The sequence below is a fragment of the Poeciliopsis prolifica genome, unplaced genomic scaffold (assembly GCF_027474105.1).
Source record: "Poeciliopsis prolifica strain line A6 unplaced genomic scaffold, Auburn_PproV2 SCAFFOLD104, whole genome shotgun sequence".
Taxonomy (NCBI): Eukaryota; Metazoa; Chordata; class Actinopteri; order Cyprinodontiformes; family Poeciliidae; genus Poeciliopsis; species Poeciliopsis prolifica.
This window is the reverse complement of record NW_026562479.1, coordinates 860,284-888,249: the sequence shown is the minus strand read 5'-3', so window position 1 is coordinate 888,249 and position 27,966 is coordinate 860,284.

The following is a 27,966-nucleotide window of genomic DNA, read 5'->3' as shown; positions in this document are numbered from 1 at the left end:
AGCTGCCGTCCGCATCATTAAGAAGGCACTCCAGAGTTTGGGCACCAACATTGGCCTCAATTACAATGAGCTTCAGACTACATTCCAACTTGCTGCTAATCTCGCCAACGAACGTCCTATTGATGCCCAGGTACAGAGCCGTGAAGATTGCATCTTGTATGTATCACCCAACTCACTCCTCTTAGGACGGGCCTCTCCAAACGGTGACATCAGAACATTTGACTTTGCAAGCTATCCTTATAAAAGACTCAGGGAGATGCAGCATCATGTCAATAGATTCTGGAGATCATGGAGCCAGTTTTCTGGTCCAAACTTATTTGTGAGAAGCAAATGGCACACATCACATCGAAATGTCACAGCTGGCGATATTGTTTGGCTATGTGACCAAAATGCAGTGCGGGGCCAATTCAAGTTAGGACGGGTTGTGAGCGTCAACTCGGACGCAAAGGGCATTGTACGGGATGTGAACGTCAAAGTCGTCCAAAGCTCCTGCGTTCCTGTGACAAGACTCATGCCAAGCCAGCCTTTGTCTGGAGTCCTGAAAGAACCTGCACAAACTACAGTCCTGCATAGAGATGTTCGGCGCCTGGTGGTTCTATTGCCAGTGGAGGAACAAATATATAACTGAAAAGCAGTTCACAGGAATTTATTCTGCGATCTCTCCATCGATTCCTTGGAAAGATCGAGTGGGAGGTGTTCTGGTGAACTGCCAAGAAGCCACTCCCCTCTTGTTGCTTCTTTGTGCTCTGCCTGCTACAGATGAGAACCAGGTGGAGTCAATCTCCTGGCAATTGGAAAAGTATTTTAGGTGTGGCTGACCTCTCACTCTTGTTTGAGAGAGTGGCACAGCATGTGTGACAAACAGTGCTGATCACATGCAAGAAACAAACTGTGCAAATCTTTAAAAAACTGTGAAGGACAGCCGGTAAGCTCCTAATACTGTTTTACATGGACTTTAACTTTTGATTGTTTTCATGAGAAAAAAAAAGGAAATGTATATATATTTATATGCACTTGGTGTTTATTAGTTAAAGCAGAACATATTGATAGAAAATGTTAATTTATTATACTGTAGAATTAAATGATTTAAATCAGTGGAAATTTATTTTGAGTTTTCACAGTGTATTTGTCCTGTTGAGTTCACGATGTAATTTAGATGTTTCTGTTTCTTTTGAGGGTTTTCACCTGTATGATTGGAGCATCATATAAAAATAAATATAACTAAAATGAAGACTCCTTGAGTGAACCCCAGTTATATTTCACAAAAAAGATCATCCTTTTCAAGTTGGGAATGCACAGTGAAATCAAACCAGGAGAAACTTGACAAACATTTATAAAATTGGTATGATGTGGCATACCATATGTTGTGTGGTATGGCATGACATGGTATGTGTTGTGTTGTGTTGTGTTATGGTATGATATGGTGAACGAAAATCATTGGGTCAATCACATTAACATTGACATTGATCACTGAACCACACCAATGCATAATTTTCAGTCAGAAGAAACATGTTGGGCAAATTAAGATGCATAAATATATGTATTTTATTTTCCGTTGATCAATGACCATTTAATTTGCAGTAAATTACTGCAGAACAGAATAGAAATATTTATTTCACAAATTGCATCATTTTTGGTGCTTCTTCTGCTACTTGTCAAACATTGGCAGTATAACCTTTCACAAGGCTTTTATAATTGGACTTTTTACTTCCCTTGACTTCGGAAAATCAATTAAGTATTTGCACTAAATACTTATACAAAGACAAATTAATTTTAAGAGGATATTCCAACCCCCTAAGCAATGAGGATAAACAGTAAGCAGAGTAGCCTAAAGACAAAAACAAATTGTGTCCAACAACAGATGATTGCTCAAGGATAAATGACTGATTTCTGGACCTTGAGTCTTTCACAATGCTGTTCAGCACTGGCAATATACTGCTCAAGGTAAGTCGCCTAAGTATTAAATTCTGTTACTAAAACAAAGTGTAGAACTTGGCATTTGAAGAATAGCAACAGAATATTTTGCAGAATCAGCATTAACATAAAAGGTTAAAACTGGATTCACTTTTAAAATGACGTTGGAAAACAAATTAAAATTCTTTCCAACGGTGTCATATTGTAAATGTCAGTGGGTAATAGTAACAATCTACTGTTAAATGTGACTCTGTGCTAATAAAAAGAAAGATTCAGTCAAAATGACACCACTAACTTACAGATCCTTTCTTTGAACAACAGAAATAAGTTATCATTTTTAAAATGCTTTGAAGAGACTGTTTATCTTGCTGATTTAGATTTTTGCAATAGGTTGACATGCTGTGCCATTATAAAGGCCTGTAAGTGAAAAGGTTCTATTCTATTGATTATGCAATTTCACGTTGTGTGACTCAAATGCTGAAAACACTGAGGAGACATGGAAGAAAGAGTTAGATTGTTAAATGTAAATTAATATTGTTCTGCTGTTCCTTTGCAGTGGTATGGAGCAGCAGCCTTCTGATGGTTAAAGTGCTTCAGGGAGGAATTGGCAGAAGGTGAGTGACTGTTGTAAGTCTTTTTGGTTGGAGGATTTTTACACCAGGTGTTGATGATCCTGCAGGAAGTCTTGAAGTCCTTAACACAGGTGTCCAGTTAAGGGTGGATATATGGCAAGTAAGTTGGTTGTTTATTCACTTCCAATGCTTTGTGAGTTAGCAGCTCTTACAATTGACCTTTAACTTTAACCAGATTTTTAACCTTTGACAGTGGATGCTTAAATAATGGTCATCAGGTTCATTTGCTTATGTTTATATTATGGTTTGAAATTTGGCATTAGAGTGAAGCTTAACTGACAACAAAACTATCAATATCACAATATTAACATTTATTCTTATTTTAATCATCATCCCAAATTGCAATAGTGTATCAATACCAGTGCTGTTTAATTAATATTAAACTTAATTGATATTAAATTAGCATCTTCAGTGACTTTGAAGCAAGTTGTCAGAAATAAATAAAAAATAACAAACTGCCAGCAGAGTGTTTTATTGAAGCAGCCAGTTAGAGTTTTATGTGGATCAAAAGAGCAGGAAGATAAAATTATTTACAAGCTATTAAATTGGTTAACTAGACGTTTGATGTCCATATTCTGACATCTGTGATATGACATAATGCAAAAAACCACAAAGAAATAGAACAAGGTAATACGATGATAAAAAAAAAACTACATTTTCTTATTTTATCTACGTTTGTGTTTTCAGCTTGGAGAAAATTTATTGAGCAACCTAGCATGAAAACCAAATGCAATATTGACTTCAGTCTACAATTTGTCAATAAGAAATGTATAACAGTGCGGAAATATCTAACTCCACCGTTTATGAGGGCTTTCATAAAATATATTCTTTAATAATAGTGTTCTGGAGACAGCCCTATGTATTATTGAACACTTCTCATTTTCATTCAAACAACCTGTAAGTCCTTCATGCTCTCACGCTCACGAACACAAACATAAATATACACACATAGATGTGAAAAGGTCCTCACAATATTTTGCTAGAGAATTAGTCATCCTTTCCTTTGGCAGCCAATTTCCTGTGGCTGGTCACGGCATTTATCAAAGCAGACCAGCGCAGGTAAATGTGCATTCGTCAAGCAGTTTCACTAGGCCTTATTTATTTCACATTTGCCGTGAGCTTATCCAAACGTTCATTGACAGGACAATATAGAATAATACAGAAACTCTGAGTTGGGGTCAAGTCTTTTTAATCATTGCTTCCTAATATTTACTCCTCATCCCTGGGTTTTATTTAGTTGTATCATTTTCTAGCTTTGTCACAACCTGTTTGTTTAAACCTATTTCAGGGTGTGCTGTGGTGGCATAGTAGCTTAGTTGCGGGTTCAACTCCCAGCCCTGGCAACAACCCTAGCAAGTCTTCTCCTGTCTCTGCTCCCTTCTTCCTGTCAGCCTACTTTCAAAAAAGAGTCAACAAAAATCCTTGGTAAAAAAAAAAAAAACAATTTCAATTGAACATGTTAACCTTCAGAGTTAGGATGTGTTTACTGTAGCTTCCCTGCAGCCATGTCAGAAAATTTGTTGAGTGGCCAAAATTAGTTTCCACTGGAGAATTTATTGGGATGCATAAAGCTCAGTCGACATAGAACAATGACTGAAGAATGTTTTTTCCCTCTGTGTTCAGCTGTATCCACTGTGGGCCATACAGTTTTATCAATACCACCAGTGTGCAAGTATTCTACTGGACCAATCCTGGGCAATCCATGATACCGATACTGACAAAGCTGTGTGGACTGATGACATATGTGCAGCGATAAAACATTTAAAATACCTCAACTACAAACACTTGTTTTATGGTGAGAGGAGAATCTCTGATAGCCTTTTCTCTACAGTATGACTAGAGGACCACAACATTCCTGCTGTCTCACATTCCTAAGGAATTTGTAAGGAATATTGTTTTTAGAAAATGAAAGAGTGTAAAAATGTCATTACTTGCTCTTCTGAAATCATGCAATATTTCAAGTGGTTGTTTTATTTTGTTGGTGTATTTTTTTTATGTATTAATTTTTGTCAATGTGACAGCTGTCCCTGCTGTCACAGAATAAGGGTAATTGTTTTTTGTTTTTCTTTAATATTACTTTATATATTTGTTTGAATAGTTTAGACTTTTATTTTTGTTTTCATTAATTTGACCAATTTAGTTAACTATGTGTAGTGTACCCATTTAGTTAACTTTATTTGTCAGTTCTTTATAATTTTTGTTAAATGCACTAAACTTTTTTTGTTTGAGTTTACCAGTTTCCCCTGGAGCTACAGATGGAATTAAGATGATTTCCAGCTGATGCCCTCTGGCGGTCAACTTCCCAGTGGGCCATTCCATCTGCTCGCCGGGGGAGGGGGAAATTTGTTTTTTTAGTTTAGTTTCATTATTTCTTTAAGGTTTGTTTCTTTTGAAAGTTAGTTCAGTTCTAATATTTATTTAATTTAAAGATTTAGTAATGTTTCTCTGAATTTGTTTTTTTTGTGTGTGTGTGTGTGTGTGTGTGTGTGTGTGTGTGTGTGTGTGTGTGTGTGTGTGTGTGTGTGTGTGTGTGTGTGTGTGGGGGTGTGTGTGTGTGTGTTTAATTGTCTCTTTTGTTTAGTAATGGTTTGATCACCCACTATTTAAATTCTCTTCATGTCTTGTTAGTTAGGTTAGTTTTTTGTTTGAGTTCTTTGTGTTACTACCTGAGTTGTAATTTGTTATGTTGACCTCAGTTTTGGCCCCGATTTATCATTTTGAAATTATTTTTGGATTTTTTGTAATAAATTAATATTTCTTTTGAACTTTACTCAATACTCTCTGGCTGGTTTGTGGGAAATCCTCACAGTCACTTTAAAAGAAATGAAGCCTATTTTGTCACATCTATTGAATTTGCTCCCCAGCTGTAACACAACCTGGCTTCAGCCATAGGCAATATCACAATTGATTTGGCTATCTCCATATAAGATTCCTTTAGTGATTTTACACAAACCCAGTGGAGCAACTATTAAAGAAATGTCAGAATTATCTTGTAACACAGTGGAGTGCATCCAATCAGATTAAGACTAGACTTCAAATGTTGGTTTATAAAACTTGGAGTCTTTTATTTGATCGAGAGCAATGTCCATGCAGTCAGCCTGCTGTAGGCTCAGAGTATTGGAGGGCATATTCACCAACCATTCCCTCTCCATGCCTTTTCCTACTGCTCTCTGTTTTCTGTAGAAAACTTGCTGATATTATTAACTACCTGTTACCTCTATGTTTTTCCATCAGTCCATATAAGCTTTCCCTCTCCTGCCCCCAGCTGGTGGTGCCAGGTATCTGCTCTTTCTGAACCTGGCCCTGCTGGAGTTTCTCCTCATGTTACAGAAAGCTGTTTCAGTCCACTGTCACTGCATTCTTGTTCCTGCAGTGTGTGGCTGCTACAAAGTTATGGACATGATTTTGTCAGCTGAAGTTTGTTAATCAGAAATTGTCTTGCTGCAATCTGTCATACTTAATAACTTGGGACATTAAAGGTCAAGCAGAAGTTGAAAACAGCTTCTACAGAATGTACCTATGGGAGCACAATATAAATTGACATCACATCAGTGAAACATGCAGATACTTCCTTAAGCAGCACCATGGAGTTCCTCAGTGGCCAGTGGTGGCTGAGAGCTGCAGCCCCCAGCAGTTTGAGTCTGGCCTGCTGTAAGTTACCCTGAAGCTCAGCTGGCTCTTCTACAACCAGATGCCTTGGCAGGAAATTCAATACTTCACAAAGAGCTGCATTTGGAAAGTGATTTCATGTAGACCAAATTAAGCTCATTGCCAAGGTTGTGTTCTTATTTTATGTAAACAATATCAAATTGAGAAAATTAATAAATATCTTGTTAGGATTTAACTTACTTAGAAAAATAAACTTCTTTTAAAGACACGTGACAAGAAAAATGAAACCATCACTAACAGCCAGAAAAAAATATAAAGACCCATTGCTAAGAGACCTGGAAAAATGTCTTCTATGTAAACTCATAGTTCAGGCCTTTCCAAAATAATTTGAAGTGGGTCTGAGTGGGTAACTAGCAACAATGTTGACTAACTCGTGTTGAACCAGAGTATGAGGCAGAGCAAATTTCCTTAGTTTTGGGATGATCTGTACCCTAATGTGAACCTGATGGTTTCCACCGATCGTATCTACCTTAAAGTTCATCTCTGTATATTTGCAGTTAACAATAGTCATCTCACTAATGCTAACTCTTCTTACTATATTTAAAAACATTTCAGACAAAAAAAATCAGACTCGGCAGATCAGACATTTTAAATCGACTATTGGCCAGAAAACTGCAATTGGTGCACATAGGAAATATAGTATATTAATAATAAGGGGATTATTCTCCCCACAAATAATCATAGGATTAAACTTTAAAACTCCAACTGGAGTGAAACTTTGGAGAAGCTTTATCTGAACCTTCAGCAATAAATTCCAAACCACAAGTTTTTCTTGTAGCGAAGGCTGAGGAGCACTGAAGTCTGTTCACAGACCCATCACAGCCCCACTGATATTCCAAATGTAAACAGTTTTTGGTCTTTAGGTCTTCCCTTAGGCCTAACCTCTACTTCTAGGTTAAAAGAAGCCTGTGGAGCTAATCTGAGGAGCTAGAGAAGGAAGGGGTAGCTGGCCTGGTTGCAGGCTTCTTCTGAACCCTCCAGACCCCCGCCTGGTTGTCAGAGAAACAGCGACAAAGTCCTCCGGACTTAGGATAATTCAAGGAAGGATTGCAGGGTCTCAGTGGAGAGACAGGGTCTTCCTCCAGCAGTCTTTGCTTCATTGACCTGACCTTGGAGAAGCTCCTCACACTAAAAGGACAAAACAAAGTGAACTGTTTATGGATCCAACCAATGAGGGTCACTTCTATTTCCACAACTTTGTTACATTGTTAATTAATATTAATAATTAGCTTCTTAAAACTTCATCAGCAATTGCCGCAGATGGTGCTCTGAAGCCTAAATGTTACTGCAAATAAATTGGTACTTATGGTGTTAATTGCTGTTGCCTTTATAGATAGCCTGTTGTCAACACTTCCGCATCTTATTATTTTATTCTTGGAATAGAGGAAATGCTTGGATATTTTCCTAGAACAGCTCAAGCTGAATAGACAGCATCTGGAATCTGCTCCAGACGTCGTTGCAGGTTTTAGCTGGGCTCTGCCCGGTTAATATAAACTTGCAGTTGGGCAGTGAATGCTCATTTTCAATGTATATATGAAAAGGTAAATAGATGATGATGAAAAAACTAATTTGGGAAAGAATATGTGTTGAGAAATATGTTTTCTGAAAAAGTGTGTTGTATTACTGGAACCCCTGCAATTAAAACTTTATACAGCACCTTTTATTAATGGACAGAGGATTCTAGAATACCCAGAGTTTTCTGTCCACTCTGGTCATTCCTTCAGTTGAGGGTCTTTTGGAGTATTTATGCCTGAAGATCAAAAGCAGCCATTTCAATTGGGTTATAAATTAACAGAGTCAACATTAGTTTATAAGTGACACTGGTTAAAACGTACATATAAGAGAGAATTTCTAAACTCTTTGTCATTCGATCAGAAAATCCATTAACAGAGAATTTCTCATTTCTTTAATACTGTATGTAAACAGAGAAATTAGAAATTCTGTCATTTAGAAATGTAGAAAATTTCTAAATTCTCTATTATGTAATGACTAAATATCCAATCTATTTACTGCTTAGTGGCATCTAAAATAAATTAACCCTGAAAGACTGTAGAAACTGATAACACTGAGTTATGACACATTAACTATTATTTTTGCCTGACATTTCAGAGACTATCATTATCACAATCATAGATACCTGAAAAATCTATGTGCTGTGCGATAAGATAAATCATAAGTTTATCTGCATGTTATTTACCTGCTTTGTAATGTAATTTCAACAGCAACATGGTGTTGTGTTTAGCAATTCACGAAGAACAGCCTGCTGCTAATGATTTGGGAGCCTTGAAAATTAATTGTTTTTCTCTGCTGCTTGGACTTTGACAGAGCCTTTTTCCTGCGGCACAAACTTCTGGTAGAATCAGGAGTTTGTTTTGGGTTTTTGGCTTTTGGATGTGTTTTTTCCTGCTGGACTTCATTGGAAATCTGCCATTTTGGTTTTTGTTACTGCAAAAGCATTTTCAGTGATCTCAGAAAGTATTGAGGATGGTTGAATTTTAGACTTTATTGGTTAGCAGAAGTGTGACCGGAGAAAAGATTGCATGTTTAAGCTGACAGTGACTCAGAATGTGATAACTTCATGGGTTAAACATACTTTGTTCACTGATGTTCAACTCATTGTTTCTGTCAGGCTGAAAAACCCACAAATACATGGAGTTCAAGACAGTGACAGGCTGGAACTAAAAAGAGGTGTGGTATTTATGGCCATGGCAGTTCATCATGAATATTTATGATATGCAAAGGCACATGTGCATGTTGTGTTGCTTTAAAAGTTCAAATAGAGTGCAGTAAATAAATTGAAATTCACATTCATCCATTTTCTTACACCCTTACTCCAATAGGGTCAGAAGGGCTCCTGGTGCCTATCACCTGTCAATAGGCAAGAGGTGTGGTCACCTGGACACATCACCAGTCCATTGCAGGCAATGAAATTCAGATTTTAGTGTTTTTTTATGTTTTCTCATGGTTTATGTTCCTGGTTTTGCTGTGATGCATCATAATCCATCCATCCATCCATCCATCCATCCATCCATCCATCCATCCATCCATCCATCCATCCATCCATCCATCCATCCATCCATCCATCCATCCATCCATCCATCCATCCATCCATCCATCCATCCATCCATCCATCCATCCATCCATCCATCCATCCATCCATCCATCCATCCATCCATCCATCCATCCATCCATCCATCCATCCATCCATCCATCCATCCATCCATCCACTATCTAACAGGCTTTTGGACATACTTTCAGCTCTGTGCTAGGATGTCCCCTGTCCGCAGTGGTCTCAAGTGTGAGACATCACTCCATTCCAAAACCATCATCTGAAAAGTGGGGCTAATTTTAAATCCTTGCTTTGCTTTATTACTACATCTGGTTGAGAATGTGCATGTTGTCCACAGTGTTACAAATTTGAGACGTATAAGTAAAGGAAGAAATGTTTAAAGAGAATAATCGTTGCTGCTGAGGTTTGACAAAACAAATCCACCACACTCCCACTAAGGTCTGTACATGAGATACACACAAAGATTCCATAACCAGTGGGAGGCTTCTCACACACCCATCAGTGCCACTGTGAAGCAAATGAGTTGCAGCTAAAATGTGAAAATCTGTTAAAAGTGATGATCTAATTTGTCCTGTTTATTCCGTTGGTGCTGAGATGAAAGCAACATAAACACTGTGTCACTTTCATACGGCTGAAAACAAATCCAAAGCACAGAAACTCACTGCATGATCAGCAGTGACAGCAGGAGTGTCCAGCACCATCTGTCCTCCAGCTGACCAAAAATGCCAATAGTCAATAAAAGTTTAACTCTGTGAGTGAGTGAAAGTTCAGAGAGTGTCATGTCAATTACTTTTTAGACAAAGCATCATGGCTGCCTGCTTTCCCAAGCCTAGTGATGAAAGATATCTCTGCCCTCCGTTTGCCAATTCTATAAACTCTTTATATAGAATGGAAATGTCAGCTGGCTTGTTCTTTTACAGAAATATATCCGATTACATAATGAGATCTGTTTCACATTACTCCAGAATACTAGTGAGTTGCTGTGAATTTGTTTAGAATGAAGTGAGTGAGTATTCTCTCACTGTGCGTCTGACACTTAGGCTGTTTAAAGTGAAGTCCTGCTAAACCAGGCTGCAAAGGACTTTTTTGTACTGCAACTTCCAGAATGCTGCACATGTCCCCACACCCACTGACTTAGAAAGAAAATGTAGGTAGCACTTGACTTTAAATTGATACACAACTTGTTTTACTCTATGGTACTTTCTTACCAGCTTCAGCTTAAATCTCCAAGTCCTTCTTTTATGTTTCTAACTGATTTGCACATTCTATTTACATTTGTTTTATAACCATGCTATTTTACTTAAGTAATGTATTCTGTGCTGTATTGCATAGAAATACCACTTGATTGAGTATCACCTGACCAAACACACCCAGCAGCAAAAGCACAAATTAGGAACTAAAAATGAACTCAGCCAGTTAAATAATCAGGATAAAGTTCCAGGTTGTTTAAATCTGACATGTGATGAATGACTGAACAGCACTGTATTGGTGTCTCTTTCTCCACATTTCTTTTGGTGTGTGATAGTTATTGCTCTTCTTGTATTTGCATTGCAAAGAGAACATCCAGTTTCATCCTGTGACAGCTCTGGAATCTTGAGACCAAACTGAAAACACTTTCAATCAGGCTGCAGGAATTGGCAACAGTTTTGAAAAATAATGTTTTTAATCATTAATTAGGAACTGGAGAGAACCAGAAACTGTCATTTTTGTGAAGTCTATCACATTTGAAAATGAAACCGTCAATAGAATGAAGAATCTGTCCTAGCTGCAATAAGTGCATATAAAGTTTTCTCCACTTGATTTTAGTCAACATGGTAAAATGATGTGGTTTACACATTACTCAGATGGAGCTAGAGTCCCACAAATTGTTCTACAAAAAGCAGAAAAAATAATTGGCTGCTTCTTCTTTCCTGAGGATGACATGTCTGTCATTTGAAACCCGTCCAGAACTACAAACACAGTAAAGTTCCCCTCCCTCCATTGCTCATCCTACAAACCAGTTACCTTCTGAAATAGGGTGACGGAGCATTAATAACTTCAGTCTAAAGAATTTAATATATACAGCTTCCTTTGTTGGGGCATCAGTGACTTGTACTTGACCTTAACTTGATCAGTTAAGTGCAATGTTACTTCAAATACATGAAAATTCAGTTTGTGCTTCGTCAACGTAATTTTTCCTTTTGAAGCGTACTGTATGCCTGATGTATGTCAGTTTGGTCTTTTTGGTATTTGGTCAGAAATGAAGTATCATCTATCTATCTATCTATCTATCTATCTATCTATCTATCTATCTATCTATCTATCTATCTATCTATCTATCTATCTATCTATCTATCTATCTATCTATCTATCTATCTATCTATCTATCTATCTATCTATCTATCTATCTATCTATCTATCTATCTATCTCTCTATCTATCTATCTATCTATCTATCTATCTATCTATCTATCTATCTATCTATCTATCTATCTATCTATCTATCTATCTATCTATCTATCTATCTATCTATCTATCTGATAAACACTACAATAAATACTATGCTATAATAAATATAAATATCTCTCAACATGAGTAATGGATGATTCAATTATATGTAAATAATATTTTAAAACCATAAGTTTCTTAGTAATGGATTACCTTTGACACAAGACTTTATTTAAACAGCTTGATTTATTTGTTTTTTTTTTTGCTGTCCCATTTGCATCATTTATCATAATTACAAATTGGGTTTAAAGTGTATGTGTTAGATATTTTCCTCGAACCTACAATAAAATAACCACAGACGATGTATATGAATTAAACATGGTCAGGCTTCTGCAGAAGGAGAAATCTCTATCAACAGCTTCTTCAAGCTGTTCACAGAGCGTTCTGATTCTTTCACGTGAGCTGCCTCTTTATTGTCAAAGGAAAACAGTCACATGGGGCAGTCAGGAAACAACAGAGGTCGTAAAACATTTAACACAAACAGACCAACAACTCAGTTCCAGGTGTGATATCTGATCTACCATCTGAGCCCAGTTCAGCTCTAGGTCAAACTATCAATTAAGAAAGTGAGCAGATAAACACAAGAAGAACTTAAGGTCTGAGAACCATAAAGTTTTACTACCTCGCATGAAGACAGTCGTAACCTCCAGGTCAGTTTATACACACATAAGGAAGAGAACACTTTAACAAAATGATAATACCAAAAAATCTCTAACAGTAGGATCATGTTTTTAGTGACCCACTGTGTGAACTTACTCATGTATGACTTTGTGTTTCTTAAAACATGGCAATTGAAAACTTTGTATATATATATATAGATGTTTGAAATCCCAATAGCATGATCTGAAAAAAAAGTCTCCAAGCTCCAAGGGAAGGAAAGTTAAAGCAGGTGCAACATTTCCATGTCTGGTATTCCAATCCCGATAACTCTTACAGTAGACAACGAAATGCTAAAAGAAGTTTTCAATAATTTTTCCAGAATCTTTCTTCTGTTGACCTGACAGTGAACACAGTCTAATCAGAATGACCGGGTAAAGTTTTCTCTTTGCATGACGGAAGCGTAACCTTACATTTTCCAGAGACACAGATCAGACAAAGAATCATTTTACATGAGTTTAAACTTAAATTACGAATACATTAGAACAGGAAAAATATTTGGCATAAACATTACTTAAGATTAGAATGTTTTGTTTTGTTTTTCTTTTAGATTGAAATCAAATTATTTTTAGTCATGTACCTTAGTTGTCATCATTGTCATTTAACTGCATATTGCAATATTATCCAAAAATGACCAAATTTGGTTATCTCTGTGGGCAGACAGGGTCAAGTAGAATAATATATGAGGCTACAAAACATTTTGGTCACCATTACTTTATTAACTCCCCTGCTTTCACCACAGAGCCTGTTTGCGTGGGCACACTTGTCTGTTTTATGCTTTTCATCTTGCTTGCTGCAGTAAGCATTATTTTTGTGCTTTTAACATTTGGACAGCCTACGTTTAAAGTGCTATTTAACCTTTCAAAATGCTGCCGAGGCTACGAGCCACATTTGAATAATACTGTCTCTGCCAAAATTTTACCTTCTGTACTGCCAGAGGCTGCAGGCAGCTGATGATATGCACATTACTACATCAAAAAAGGCTCCGTCTATATTTAGGGTTTAAGGGAAAAGCATATATTTATTTTAAAACAAATGTTTATTATTCCTTTTATCATCTCAGCTCTTGAAAAACATGTCAGTTGATTCCGTTTACTCTCTCCCCCTCTATGTCTATATTTAAAAAAACTTAAGAGATATTTAATCAGTAAACAGGCTGTTTAAACAGGCAGATGGAGATAAACTTGAGACCCTGCTTATTTTCAATCTCAGTCATTCCCCTGAGCTTTTCTTTTACCGCCTTTAAGAGAATACAAATCACTTCAATTATTCAAACCCCCAGAGAACACAGAAAAAAAAACTAATACACAAGCAGAAAAACAGATAAGTAAGCCTATGTATAAACAAACTCTAATTACACATTTCAAAAGACTGTGAGGTAGATGAGGAGGATCGTAGAGAATAAAGCTGTGTTCTTTGTTGGGCCCCTTGTTCCTCTGCCTTATTTACAGCAGAATAATAAGCCCACTCAGGTAAACAAAGCAACTCCCTTGATATGTTGGAGTGAAACAGTCTCCTTTTTTCTCTGCCTTTTGTCATCTTTCACTTGATCTTAGATGCTTTAGTCATACTGTACACAGAGAAGCAGCGACTTTCGTGGGAGGAGTGTTTCACAAGTTGAAGCGACGTGTAGAAGAAGACTGAGGAAACAGTGACCTATTTTTTTTTTTCCTTTTTGGATCTGTTCTTTCTGTTTATGGCCAAGATTTTATGTTCATGTGGGAATATTTCTGACTGGTTGTTCAAGAAGAGCAAGAGAGTAGCTTTAATGAAAAGAAAAATAACATTCTAGGACTCACCTATAGTTTTCTTGCTTTGCAGAGGAAAGGAGACATTAAATCTTCTGAGCAAAAAAAAAAAAAATACACTTATTCACTAAGAAGGTTTTGTAACAACTACTATGTTTTAATATATGTTCTAATGCAGAATCTTATTCACAAAGGATATATAAATGTAATGATTTTTTCAGTGCAGACAGTGCATTGCCAAAAGATTGGGAGCAGTTTGTATGCCTTCCTGAAAGATACTCATAATGACACCAAAGTTAAATTACAAGTTTTTATTTTTTATAATCACTCATTCATTAGAACTTCAAGAATAGCTTACAAACAATCACATTTTAAAGACGAAGTTATAACCAGTTCTATGTTTATCAGATGCAGTAAGTTATCTGCTGCCCAGGTAATCATATTTCCTGGTTAGTTGGTGCATTCAAGTTGTGTGTGATTCAGTTCTGGATTAAAAGACTTCTCTGTCAGACAGTGTTTATGCTTACTCAAACACTATGCTGTTTATTTTAAAAGTCAAGCATCAGCCCCTTTAAGAAAAATCTGTTGTGTCCTACTAGTGGTGGTGGAGGAGACGGTTGGTGTTGAGCCAAGCTGAGATTTTTCATTGTGTAGTCTGAAAACATTAGCATGCATTCCTGTCAAAACATGTAAAAGTGAATTGTGTTAAAAAAAAAATGTAGTCAATATTTAATCCTCTAGACCGGCGGTTTTCAAAGTGTGAGGCGCGCCTCCCCTGGGGGCGCCAGAGCACATTAGGGGAGGTGCGGTGCGAGGTAAAAAATAAACCGAAGAAGAAGCTATCCGCTTGCTGTCTACTGATGTGAGAGAAAAAAGGACAAATTTTTAGTAAACGTGCTCATCCCCTTCACTTCAACCTATCTCTGTGAATGTGGGGTTTCCGCACTCGCAATGATAAAAAGCAAATCCCGGTCAAGGCTGCTGGTTGAAGATGATCTGCGGTTATACCGCTCCACAGTGCAACCCCGCATTAACCGGATTTGCGCATCAAAAGCACAAGCACATTGTTCCTACTAAAACTAAAGTGAGCTGAACAGTAATGTTGCCAATGTGTTGCCATGTTGCCAATTTAGTTAAAATCATAAATAAAATGAGTTACACATGATTCAAGACCGTCATAGAAAAATAAATGGTGCGCATAGCATGCGTAAATGTTTTTTTTCTTTTGTAAGCCTCCGCTCTTTCATACTGCACACTCTTTTAGCTCGAGATAAATTGTTTAGATGAGCCACAAAAAGAGCTCCACAGTTTTGCAACTGTTTAGGTTTTTGATTTTTTTTTAAATTTCTAGGAAATCAAATAAAATCAAATCAAATTTTATTTGTATAGCACATTTCAGCAAGGCATTTCAAAGTGCTTTACATCATAAACACAAGAATACAAAGTCATGCAACATATAATAGACAATACATTGTTACATATTACATTTCAAATGAAACTCTAAACAGGTGTGTTTTTAGTTGTGATTTAAAGGAAGTCAGGGTTTCCGCTGTTTTACAGTTGTCTGGAAGTTTTGTTCCAAAGTTTTGGTGCATAGATGCTGAAAGCTGCTTCTCCTCTCTTGGTTCTGGTTCTGGGGATGCAGAGCAGACCAGAACCAGAAGACCTGAGAGGTGTGGAAGGTTGATAGAACAACAGCAGATCTTTGATGTATTGTGGTGCTAAATCGTTCAGTGATTTATAAACTAACAACAGTATTTTAAAATCTATTCTTTGAGCTACAGGGAGCCAGTGGAGGGACTTTAAAACTGGTGTTATGTCTCTATCTTCCTGGTTCTAGTGAGAACAGGAGCAGCAGCATTCTGGATCAACTGCAGCTGTTTGATTGATTTGTTGGACAGGCCTGTGAAGATGCTGTTACAATAATCAATGCGACTAAAGATAAACGCATGGATGAGTTTCTCTAGATCTGGCTGAGACATTAGTCCTCTAATCCTGGAGATGTTCTTCAGGTGATAGAAGGCTGACTTTGTAATTGTCTTTATGTGGCTCTGGAGGTTCAAGTCCGAGTCCATCACTACTCCCATTTCGGGCCTGATCGCTAGTTTTTAGTTGTAATAACTGAAGCTGTGCATTGACTCTAGATCGTTCTGCTTTAGGTCCAAAAATAATGACTTAAATGTGCAATATTTACAGATGTCTTCCAAACATCTGATCAAAATGTTTTTGTTAAGATGTGAAAACACTGTTGGTATCTCAAACATTAAACTCAGAATCTCAGATGTAACGTTTGTTTGAGAAAAAGGCTGAAAAATGAGTTTGGGGTTGTTCTTATCATTGGAAAAATGAAAAAAGGGCGTATTTGCCATCCAAAGGCCCTGATAAAATAATTAAAATGGGAGGAAATGTTTTAAAATGTTCATGTGTTAAATTTTATTCAGACAAAGTATCATTTTAAAAGATGAGATGGTTATAAAATAAAAGCAATTAGAAGGTGTTTTGTAGTGGCATTTGTTTGTGTGTGGGTTGATTATTAGGTGTCCTACTAGTGGTGGTGGAGAGCACAATGCAGCAGGCATTGTGCTCCTTGGAGGGAGGGCTCACCCTTTCATACTTTGAAAACCCCTGCTCTAGACCATTTTCAATATCTACAAAAATGTTGGAAAATTACCCCTAAAACTTAACAAAACTCAGTGCCATATTTATTAGATTTTGTTTTGTTTTCCTTTTTTAGTACCAATGAAAATATTTTTATGTATGTATTTGTTATGAACCCCATTAGACATCCTTGCCCATCCTTTGACCATCTCTGTAAAATTCTACTTCTGCCACCCAGTTTGCTTGGTTCTTAGTAGCATATGTTGCATTATGTTCTGGATTGCTGCGTCAGTTTGCACTTATTGCATCTTCACACCTGAACGAACAGGTTCAGGTATGAAACTCATCAGTTTCGTATAAGAAACTGATGAGTTACACACTGTTTTAAAAGTCAGTTTAATAATTACTCAGATTAACAAATAGATGTTTCATCTTTGGAAATCCATAGCCTCAGCTCTTGCCTCCAACAAGTATTTTGCAGTAAATTTAATATTTTCATTTGGACTGGTTTGCAGTAACTAAATAAAAGACTGGCCTCACATCATTTTATTGATTTATACATATTTAATAATTGTACATGGTTTATCACACTTAATGGGACAATAACATGTTACCTCTTCTGTTTTGTAGGTGCAGGCATGCTACACATACAGGCTGAACTACATTGGATATCTGATTCTTATTGTTTTAATTCTTTTTCCCAAAGGTCTTTATAGTTAACTGACACAGGATCAGTTTGGTTATGATCTTTACATAAAAAGCTTCTAAAATATCTTAATATTACAGAGCTGAAATACAAATGTGATGGATTTTCACATGGGTAAATGACTATTACAGCTTCTCTTTTTATTGTAATAGCACTTAAAATTCCAGTAGTGTTTATAGGCAGGGTTTCCCTGAGTGTATCACAAGCCTGGTGGCCCGCCAGGCTTTACCTGCCCCCTGCCAGACTAACCATTACTTGATTTTGTTTTAGAAAAAATAAAAATAAATAAAGAAATGATAACAATTATCTTTTATCTTTTTTTTTTTTTTAATAAGCCCGAGTCCAAACTTCGTTGTTCTGCTGAGCATTTTAATAGCATTTTTAATAGCATTTTTAATAAATCCATATTTTAAAATATGGATTTATAGTTGATGCATTTAAAAGGTCACAAAGCCAGGAGCCTGGACCAATCACACTACAGTCAATACACTTCTACGTATTGCCTCTGTGTATTGCCTCACTTGCTGCTTGATGTCTGAAGTTTATCTCACTGTAGATCGCTTGTCCCTACTTTTAATCAAACAGGACACAGGCTGACCCGGAAGGACATTTTCATCTTCCCTGAGTTGTATCTTTAGGTCTTCTGATAAGCAGCTCTTTACTTTCAATGCTGATCACCTCATTTTAACATGAGTTCAGCATCATAAATGCTGCACTCAAAGAAACCATCAAAGACACAGTTTATGGCTGCATCTTGAAAGGCAAATGCGATTATATTAACTAACATTAATTCATCAATATTTATTTGCATGTCCTTATTAATTTAAGTATAAGGGGGGAGTTTACATGTTCTTCTTGTGCATGGTGGATTCTCTCTGGGTTCTCCAGCTTCCTCCCACAGTCCAAAAACATGACTGGTAGGTTAATTGGTCTTTTCAAATTCTTTCAGCTCCCTAGATGTGAGTGTGTGTGTGCATGGTTGTTTGTCCTGTTTGTTTCTTTGTTGCCCTGCAACAGACTGGCGACCTGTCCAGGGTGACCCCGCCTCTCGCCCGGAACGCAGCTGGAGAGGCACCAGCAACTCCTGACCCCACTAGGGACAAAGGTGAACAGGTAGTGGATGGATGGATGGATGGATGGATGGGTGTACAACAGGGGCACCCTGTGGTTTGTGTGTTTGTCCTTAGACCTACAACCAGTACACATTGAAATATTTCAATGTGTTTCAAGACTTTTCAAATGTTTTTCATCTTTCTTACCGGCCCAAACCGGTGCCTTCCTCACCTCTGTTTCAGCTGCTGCTTGGCAGTTTGACCGAATGCTGACTGACAAGGATAATAGCAAAACTTCAAGAAGTGGCTTGGTTATGGAACAGAGCGGCAGGAAGACATTGCGGTACCAAAGTTACACCAACTACATTGAACTGGAGTTCATCTTGGGTTACTCTTCTTATGGTTGTTCCGACAGACAAAAGGGAGTCAAATATGTTTACTATTTTATTAAATAAAATATAATTGTCATGACTTCAGCCTTTCTGCTCCACCTTCTGCGCTGATTGCTCATTACTCTCACCTGCACTGTGCTGCTCCCTATTTAAACAGACCGTCTGTTGCTCTAGTCACAGCTTTCAAGCCATTGTTTCATGTTTCGAAGAGTTTTCTGGTTTTTTCATCCTGCCTGTTTTTGACTACAGATTCTGCCTAGCCCTTTGGCTGCTGAAAGTATTCTGACCTCCTGTTGAAAAACCCTGCCTGTCGCTGTCCCTGCCTCCTGCTTGCCGTTTGCTGGATTTTCTGTGCCTGTGGCTCTCCTTTGCATGACCCCGGATTGTCTCAATACTCAGTCTCTGGATTTTGCCCCTGTCGCCTGTTTGTTCCCTGAGCCCTCAAGACTTTCCGTTGTCCATTCTTCCTACTTCGTCCCACCCCCGGCTGGATCCCTTCCTCCTCCCTTATCTGCTCGTCTTATCCCACCCCGTTCAGCCTCGTCTAAACTATTATTTTGTCATTAAAACTTCTGGTGAAACTTACTCCTGTGTTGGCTGCGTTTTGGGTTCTGGCTGAGTCTGCTTAATCATTACAGTAATATTATTGTCATGTTGTCATTTTTTTTAAGGTTTGTTCGCACATTTTTGGAAATATGGTAATGTAATATAATTTTGAACAACACAATAAACATTGTCTGTCAACAAAATTGTGTTTAACACCAGTGAAAAAACTTTTAATGATAAGGAATGTACCAAAGGATGAGGGCGGGCAGACTGGGAATCGAACCTTCGATCCGTCATTTACTGCTGTCCCTGCTGTCGTACCACTTACTTACATTGATGAGAATACCTGGCTTCCGCATATAAGAGGGTGAATTCAGTTTTAATAAAAAAGTCCTAGCATTTTAGAACTGATGCTGCATTCATAAAAAAAAAAAAAAAAGCAGAGCATCAAATAAGATACAGTTTATTGCAGCAATAATACAGTGATAAAGATATCTTTGTAATGACAGACTGACATTTGAGTCTTGACCGGGGATGGAAGAGTAACCCAGAGGTGGTGGAAGGTGCTCTGAGGGTGGCGAGGGGGGGATTGTCTTCTTTGTTTTTTTAGTTGCAGAGTAAATGTCACGACAGTGTGAGAACACAGAGAAGCAACAGGAACAAAAGCCCTGTGGCATCCTCAGATGGTTCCAAACCTGCTGTGACACAGCGCCTCATCTATTTAGAAGCAGCAGTCTGAGAGATACCAGCCTTTTTATGGACTAATAAATGTCCTGTGTTCTGACCTCCCTGTGGCCAAACTTTGACTGTTCTGTGTGCTTTTATGATCCTTTTTATGTGATTCCTGAGCAAATATGCTCACATGTTCAGAAGTCGCCAGTTTGTTCATATCAGTAGCATGTGGCTTTGATTTAGAGCCCGAGTTCTGATATACACAATAATAGAAGTCTGTGTGCTTGCTGCCTAAGCAAGCACACAGACTCCGAATAAGAGGCTGATTAGCAATGCATTGGACCTATGGCGAAGTGGCCCTGCCATTGTTGATTTTGCTGACAGAGCAGCTTGCTAGCTGTCCAGGCAGCTGCAGAGATGGAGGGAGCCAGAAGAGATGAAGGATGGCAAGATTGAAGTGAGGCAGGAGTCGGAGTCGGGACATAAATTTAAAAGTTAAAAAAAATGAGATGCTGTGAGAAAAAAAATACTCAAATAATAAGATGGAGGAAGGTCTGTAGAAATATGGCAGAGGGGAGAAGTGAGGGGCAGCGCAAACACAAACTTAAGACTTACATAGAAAATTCTCATCAGTGTTTATAAAGATTTTTAGTAAAACATTTGATGAATGATCATATGTCGAGTTTTTACCACTTCCTGTTGCGATCAACAAACTCAATAAAGCCCTTTGTCTATGGGCGTGGCTTTAACCGGTCCTGCCAGGTCCTGACCCAGTCTGCCCTGGACAGATTCATCTCCACCTAAGGATCCTGCACACGTCCTCATTGGTGTTTGTAATCACTTCAAGGCACACCAAGCCATGGATATGGTAGTAGCAATTTGATTGACAGCAGCTTACAATCATTTATTGATGCTGTGGTTACAGTCTTACTCTGGCCAGTTTGCCTTGATGTGCATATCATTCTTTGCTCAGGTTTTTTCTTTTCAATAAATCTTTTTACTGCATTGCCTAAATGCAAAGGTTGCATGTTTAAAAAGTAAATAAGAACCACATCGTAGGTAGATCTCTACCTCTAGCAAACTAATAGTTAACCTGAGGTATTTTTCTTGTTGCTAGAATTCTGTTTTTGTTGCCTTTTAAAGCATTTTCATCTTTGTGAAACTGCAGGCCTTTATGCTGCTGTTACACCTGAATTTCATTTCCCCACTGTGAGACAATAAATTGTATTTCTGTTAACAATAATAAGGCACATCCACCCATGGCAAGCTACCAGCGTATCATCTGTCATGATGCTCTGGGGCAGCATCATGACACAAGTGAGGCTGTTATCAGCCCTTCTGACCAACATCAGCAGGGAAGGCCCAGAGTAGCAAGAACTGAACCAGTGACCCACTGATTAAAAGCAAACTCCTACCTCCATCACCCCAAATTCTATTCTATTCTATTCTATTCTATTCTATTCTATTCCAGCCACCAGTCCATCACTGCTGTGTGATGAACTGGTGACTGACAGCACCCAAATGCAGCACATTATAGGACAAGATGACTGCAAGCAACTCTAAGAACAAACCATTCATTCATACCATTAAGTCCATGTTTTAAGCTAAAGGACATTATGGTTAAATACAAAATGCACAGTTTGTCCATCAGAAAGTCCCTGGAGTATGAGTTAACACAAAAATCAATAGGGAACTGCCATACACTTAAATAGAAACAATATTTAATAAGAAATGTGAGCCCTTGATACACTGAAATATGTTCATCAGTAGAAAATATCTTCATAATTTGTCATAGAAATGTTTCACAGAAATTAATGTGAAAGCCTGGGAGTCCATACGGTGACTTCACCTTTTTAGACCTCTGCCACTATTTAATTTTCAAAGCCTGCTATTATTCAGGCTGTGTAGTTCTTTGCCATCGGCAGAATACGTGTCTGGCCAATTGTGTGTGAGCTGTTGCAAACACTGTTTAAACTGAAGTGGCAGGAGTAAAGACAGCACAGTTGCAGAGACCTGAGTTCAGGAGAAAATTAATTAGCTGTGAGATGGATTTGGTTTGTGAATGACAGCTTTTTAATTCTCAGCTGACTGGACTTTTATTTATTATAAGTTTTTATTTTGTAGCCTTCTACACATGGTGATTGTGTGACAGTCTAAGTTTATGCAAAACAGATGAAAAAAGAAACCTGTCGGATGCAAATTTGACAAAATAAGTAATATGATTCAAAATATTTTTTTCCCAAAGATCTTTTTATTTTTATTTTTATCAATAAAATTATTTCTACAAACATTATCAAATATTTATTATTGTAAAAACACATCACTTCATAGTGAAATGGTGTGTTTTTTGATATTATAATGACAGATATTATAAAAAAAAAAAAAAAAATTAGCTCCACTGAGGGGACCCTCAGCTGGTTAGTTTGCTATGCCTTGAGCCGACCCTGAAACGGCAGTACCAGCACTTTTGAATCTCAGTCAGACAGGACTTGTTCTAAAATGCTTACATCAATTTGCTTGTTTCCGTCAATACGCTTTCCGACCCTCTGCATCGTAAGAGGTTAAAAAAACGACACGCACGTTGTGGAAAACTCAGAAACCGGAGAACCAGGACGTAGAACAGAGCGAGAACAAGATGTGACTCAGTGAATAATAACAGAGAATTTGACACTGAAAAGTGAAAAATCGGCACAGCAGGTGGATAGCATGATAAGTAAAGAAGACTGTTGGTGAATGTCAATAATGTCAAGCAACAGGAAAGAAACTAAAGAGAACATAACAATAAACCAAGAGAGGATCATATTAATAAAATAAAACTAAATGGAAATGAATGAAGAACAAAATGTAAGAATAAACTGAGAAACTCAAATACAGAGGAATAAACTTGTATGGCAAGACCATTTGATCAATAATTGATACAGAGGACTATGAAGCAAGAATAAACAGACACTATTTTCAGATAAAAGTTAAAATAATATTGTTGAAGTGCCATGGGTTTATTGGGACAACATCCATCCATCAATTTTCTTCCGCTTATCCGGGGTCGGGTCAAGGGGGAAGCAGCTTCAGAAGGGAGGCCCAGACTTCCCTCTCCCCAGTCACTTCTTCCAGTTCTTCTGGGGGAACCCTAAGGCGTTCCCATGCCAGCAGTGAGACATTGTCCCTCCAGCGTGTCCTGGGTCCTCCCTGGGGCCTACTCCCAGTGGGACATGGCCGGAACACCTCACCAGAGAGGCGTCCAGGAGACATCCTGACCAGATGCCTGAGCCACCTCAGCTGGCTCCTCTCGATGTGGAGGAGCAGTGGCTCTACTTTCTCACCCTATCACTCTCCAGTACCCCGTCTAAGGACTCCAAGAAGGGTGGGTAATCTGAACTATTGTTCGGCCTGTAAGCACAAACAACAGTCAGAATCTGTCCCTTACCCGTAGGCAGAGAGAGGCCACCCTCTCGTCCACCGGGGTAAACCCCAATGTACAGGCGCTGAAATAGGGGGCAACAAATATGCCCACTCATGCCCGCTCTCACCTTGGGCAACTCCAGAGTGGAAATACGTCCAGCCCCTCTCAAGGAGGCTGGTTCCAGAACCAGAGCCATGCATTGAGGTGAGACCGACTATTTTTAGCTGGAACCTCTCAACCTCACACACCAGCTCTGGCTCTTTCCAGAGCTAGTTTCTGGCTCTGCAACCAAGGATCGGCTGTACATCTTTTATCAGGTCATTTTGTGGAAGATTTAGCAGCCAACTTCAGAAAATAGCATAGAACAAGAATATTTTTTCCACTCTGAGTAGCTGCTGATAGGTGTAGCAATTTTAAGTTGAATGTTCATTGCATTTTGCATAGATGCCTGTAAAAATAATTTGTATTCACATATTCTATTCCTTTCAAGAAAGGGGCTCTCTGTTCGGAGTGGAGTATTCCAGCTCTGGTAGGTGACAATGGCTTCCTCTACCTTCTGCCATTTTATAAAATCACCTATTAATCTGTGACTTCATTTCAGACAAATAGCGGCTGCAGCTCGATGGAGACCTTCCGGCTGTCATGTGTTGTGGTGGTGGAGGTGGTGAGGCAAACGCTAGAGACCCAGGTAAGTTGAATGGTGGTGATTTAATAGCAAAATAGTCCAGAAAAATACAGTCAACACACGTAGTCCGCGGCTAGGCAGCACAGCTGAGCGGAAGCCAGGGCTCACACCGGTAGCATCTAGTCATACAGGCGGCAAACAAAGACAAAAGAACGACGACTTATGACAATCTGACAAGGACCCAACGAGGAACAAAGGACACAGGAGGGACTAAATACACTGAGGGTAATCAGGGGAACGAGACACACCTGGGAACAATCAAGGGGAAGACAGGACAACGAGGAGAACTCAGGACACAGAAACTCGGAATTAAACACAGAAAAACACAGAACCTGACACCGGCTTTGTTTGTTTTATTTTGTGCTTTGTTTTCTCTCTCTCTTTTTTTGTTTGGTTTCTTAGTTTTGTGCTTCTTGCTTCTTGGGTTATTCTATCCTGTGTGGCCTCCGGGTTGCAGCCTTGACTTTTCTTAGATTACGTGATTAAAGCATTGATTTTTTTAATGACTGGCTATGTCCGAAGTCAGGGGTAACCTCATTTTAGCACTTGCCTAATTGGTGTGTCTTTCATTTTTTTTACATTTGCTTGAATATTTATATATATATATATATATATATATATCATATATATCATATATTTATATTTATTTGGATTTATTCATTAGCTTTAGAAACCAATTCCCCACATTTGGACTCCCTGCTGGTAAGCGTCATGACTGTGCACTTCCCTTCCCATTGTGGTTCTTTGAATTTTAATTATTTTAAATCTTGGAACAATAAAGTGTAACTATTTTTTGGGTGGATTAAATTCTTTTTCTCATTGGTCACAATCCTTAAGTGCCTTACTGGTGCTGTATTTTCTTGGGCGCAATTCCCAAGGAAACTCTGAGACGTCCTGTCAGCAACGCTCCTTGGCGTTGCTGACACCTTCTGCTTTCCCTGCTTTGAGGGGAAGAGCATCAGATTCATACCCTTGTGCTGCCACAATCTATTTCTTTGGATGATAAGAATTTTTGGTGACATCAGATCCTTAGCATCCATAAATCACAATCCATCCGAATTGCATATTTCTGATTTGTAAAACTTATGAATGTAGAGAATGCATAAATACTCATCACCACAACTTTCCTGTTTGCAGGCTTTGAATCCATAAGAATGCTTTTTTTTTTTTACTCTGCTCCTCGTCGGCAAACCCTCACCAGCTGCACGACAACAGTGCAAATATTCCCTTCCCATTCTGCCTGCTTGAGAAAACCTCCACCACCCGTCTGAAGGCCTCTGCTTGTGCAAAGCCCATCTCCTGTGGTGTAGTCAGACTTAAAGCCAGAGCTTAACTGCCATGTTCAGAAGCATTACAAACTAAAACTGGATTTGGAGTGTCTGTGACAAATCAGCATCTATGTGACAAACTTTTTAGGGAGTAAGGGGGAAGATGCTCCGATTTTCTCTTCAAGAAAGGATGAAAATATAAGTCTATTAAGCAGCACATACTTCTACTGTAAGCCTCTTATGTTGCAGAAAGACACACCTAGGATGCCAGGCTTCTCCCTGAGGAGCTAATCCCAAACCATAACCTAATCTTGTGTTTGGTGATCAAACGGCTGAGAGGAGAACCTGTGAGGAGGAATTAAGAAGTACAAATCTGCAGAAACAAATCTTATTATGGCGAGAAACCTTCAGCATGACATCAACTATATTTACTGATCAGGGTTTGTGGAAAAGAACTCTTTAAATTGTCACAGTTTCAGCAGAGTGCTAAGATGTAGCTGCTGGTGAGCAGGAGCTCGTACGTGGGTTTGCTGCTGCTGCGGCGGCTCCTGCTGTCACCATCTGAAGTCTTTGCATTTGTTTGGTTTTACAGGCACAACACATCCCACTGGGGCTGAATCCCAACAGCAAATTACTATTTAATTTGCACCCTGTGAATAAGGCATGTTGTTGTACTTTTCACACCCAGTTCTGAACTATATATATATATATATATATATATATATATATATATATATATATATATATATATATATATATATAATAGCAGAAAGAGGATCAGCTGGGTGGATCAAATGGCTGCGTTCACACAGCAAGGGAGTTAATGGTTGAGATAAAGAAGGAAGAGAGAAAAAAACAAATGCTTAAAAACAACTGAATGTAATAAGACCAGACAGTGTTTTCTGCAAGACTAATCAGAGTTATTTTGCCAGTTCCCAGGGGTTTGCTTTCATTTCCAATACTTTCTGCAGAGAATTTGAGCCTTTGACATCACATCCTGTGAGCTTGGGTTACAGAGTTGCAGCAGTGATGGCCTGCAGTGCTCTCTGGGAGGACAGGAGCTCATTAACATGATGGAGGAAGCACCAAGCTGCACTGCAAATATCAGGTGTCATCTTCAGTAGATCAAACCCCAACTCTGGGAAGCCGGCTGGCCGTAACTAAGCCTCAATTCCTGTGATAGGTGACCCTGCTGGTCATAACTCATACTGGTGTTCTGTGTCTAAACCCCCCTATCATCCATGAACACGTTAAAGTAGATATGAGTCCTCTTTGTCTCCAAAAAGTTTGCTTTAAAAACAAGCTGGTCAAGGAAGCTGGTCAGTTTATTTAGTCAGTTCCTACTCAATGAGGATTAATTTAGTAGGATTCATTCTACTAAATTAGGATTTAGTAGAATTTAGGATTCATTCAGTATTGATGGATCAAAAACTAAACATTTTGGTCTGTACATTTCTATCTCCTGGCCATCAAAAACCTTGACTGTAATGGTGAGATTGTTTACATTCAAACTAAATATGTATTTCTAGAACATAAACACTTGAAATCAGATGTTTGCACACACAAAGACATTGTTTTCTCACTAACCTACTAAACCTTTGTTTAGGTAATTTAGTAATAGCTATTTTATTAATATTTTTTACATAAAAGGCACAGGCCATATGATAGATCTCCTGCCAGTCACATTGCTGCCAACCAGTCTCTTGTTCAGCTCGTTTGGACAGAAACATGAAGACTTATCAATGACTCTATGGCTGATGGAATTATTCACCGTTCGTCATTCCCCCTCAGTCCCAGTTTCTTTGATGATACATTATGCCCATGCATTACCTACAACGCTCTGCCATGTTTCAGGAAAATTGTTTAACCCACATGCAGAATCATACAATGACCACAGGATGAAAGTATTGTGTTTATTTACAATATACACAAGGGGAGGAAATGTGCAATTCAGGAGGCGTTGAATGGAAACTGGAAGAGAGAATTTGTTAGACACGGGACTTTCACAGGTAATTTTACCTGAATGTGCTTTTGGATGATCAGTCTTACATTTTGCTGAGGGAGAAGGAGCTTTGGGAGGAGACGTAGGGTTCTACTGACAAACTGGTTTGATTGTTAGATGAGCTGAAGATTGCTTGTAGATCCTTCACGTCTCTCTTTCAGCAAGTTTAAATATGGCGGCATTCCTTTTTTGATCCCACGTCTGACCATGCCCACCACCAATCAGTGAACAGCAGTATGGTTACGTCACATAAAGTACCTGCACAGACCCTGCTCCAGAGCGAGGAAGGAAAAAGCAGAAACTGTGTTGGAAAAAAAAAAAAACAGAAGTGGATATACTCACAAACCAGGCAGAGTGGAGTGGAGCCGGGTCCAGTAGAGCCGGTGGAAAAAGCTTAATCGACCTCGTATCTCTGTGTTTCCAACTTCAGAAATAAACAAGGGAGGCAACACTTCATATCTTCCTCAGA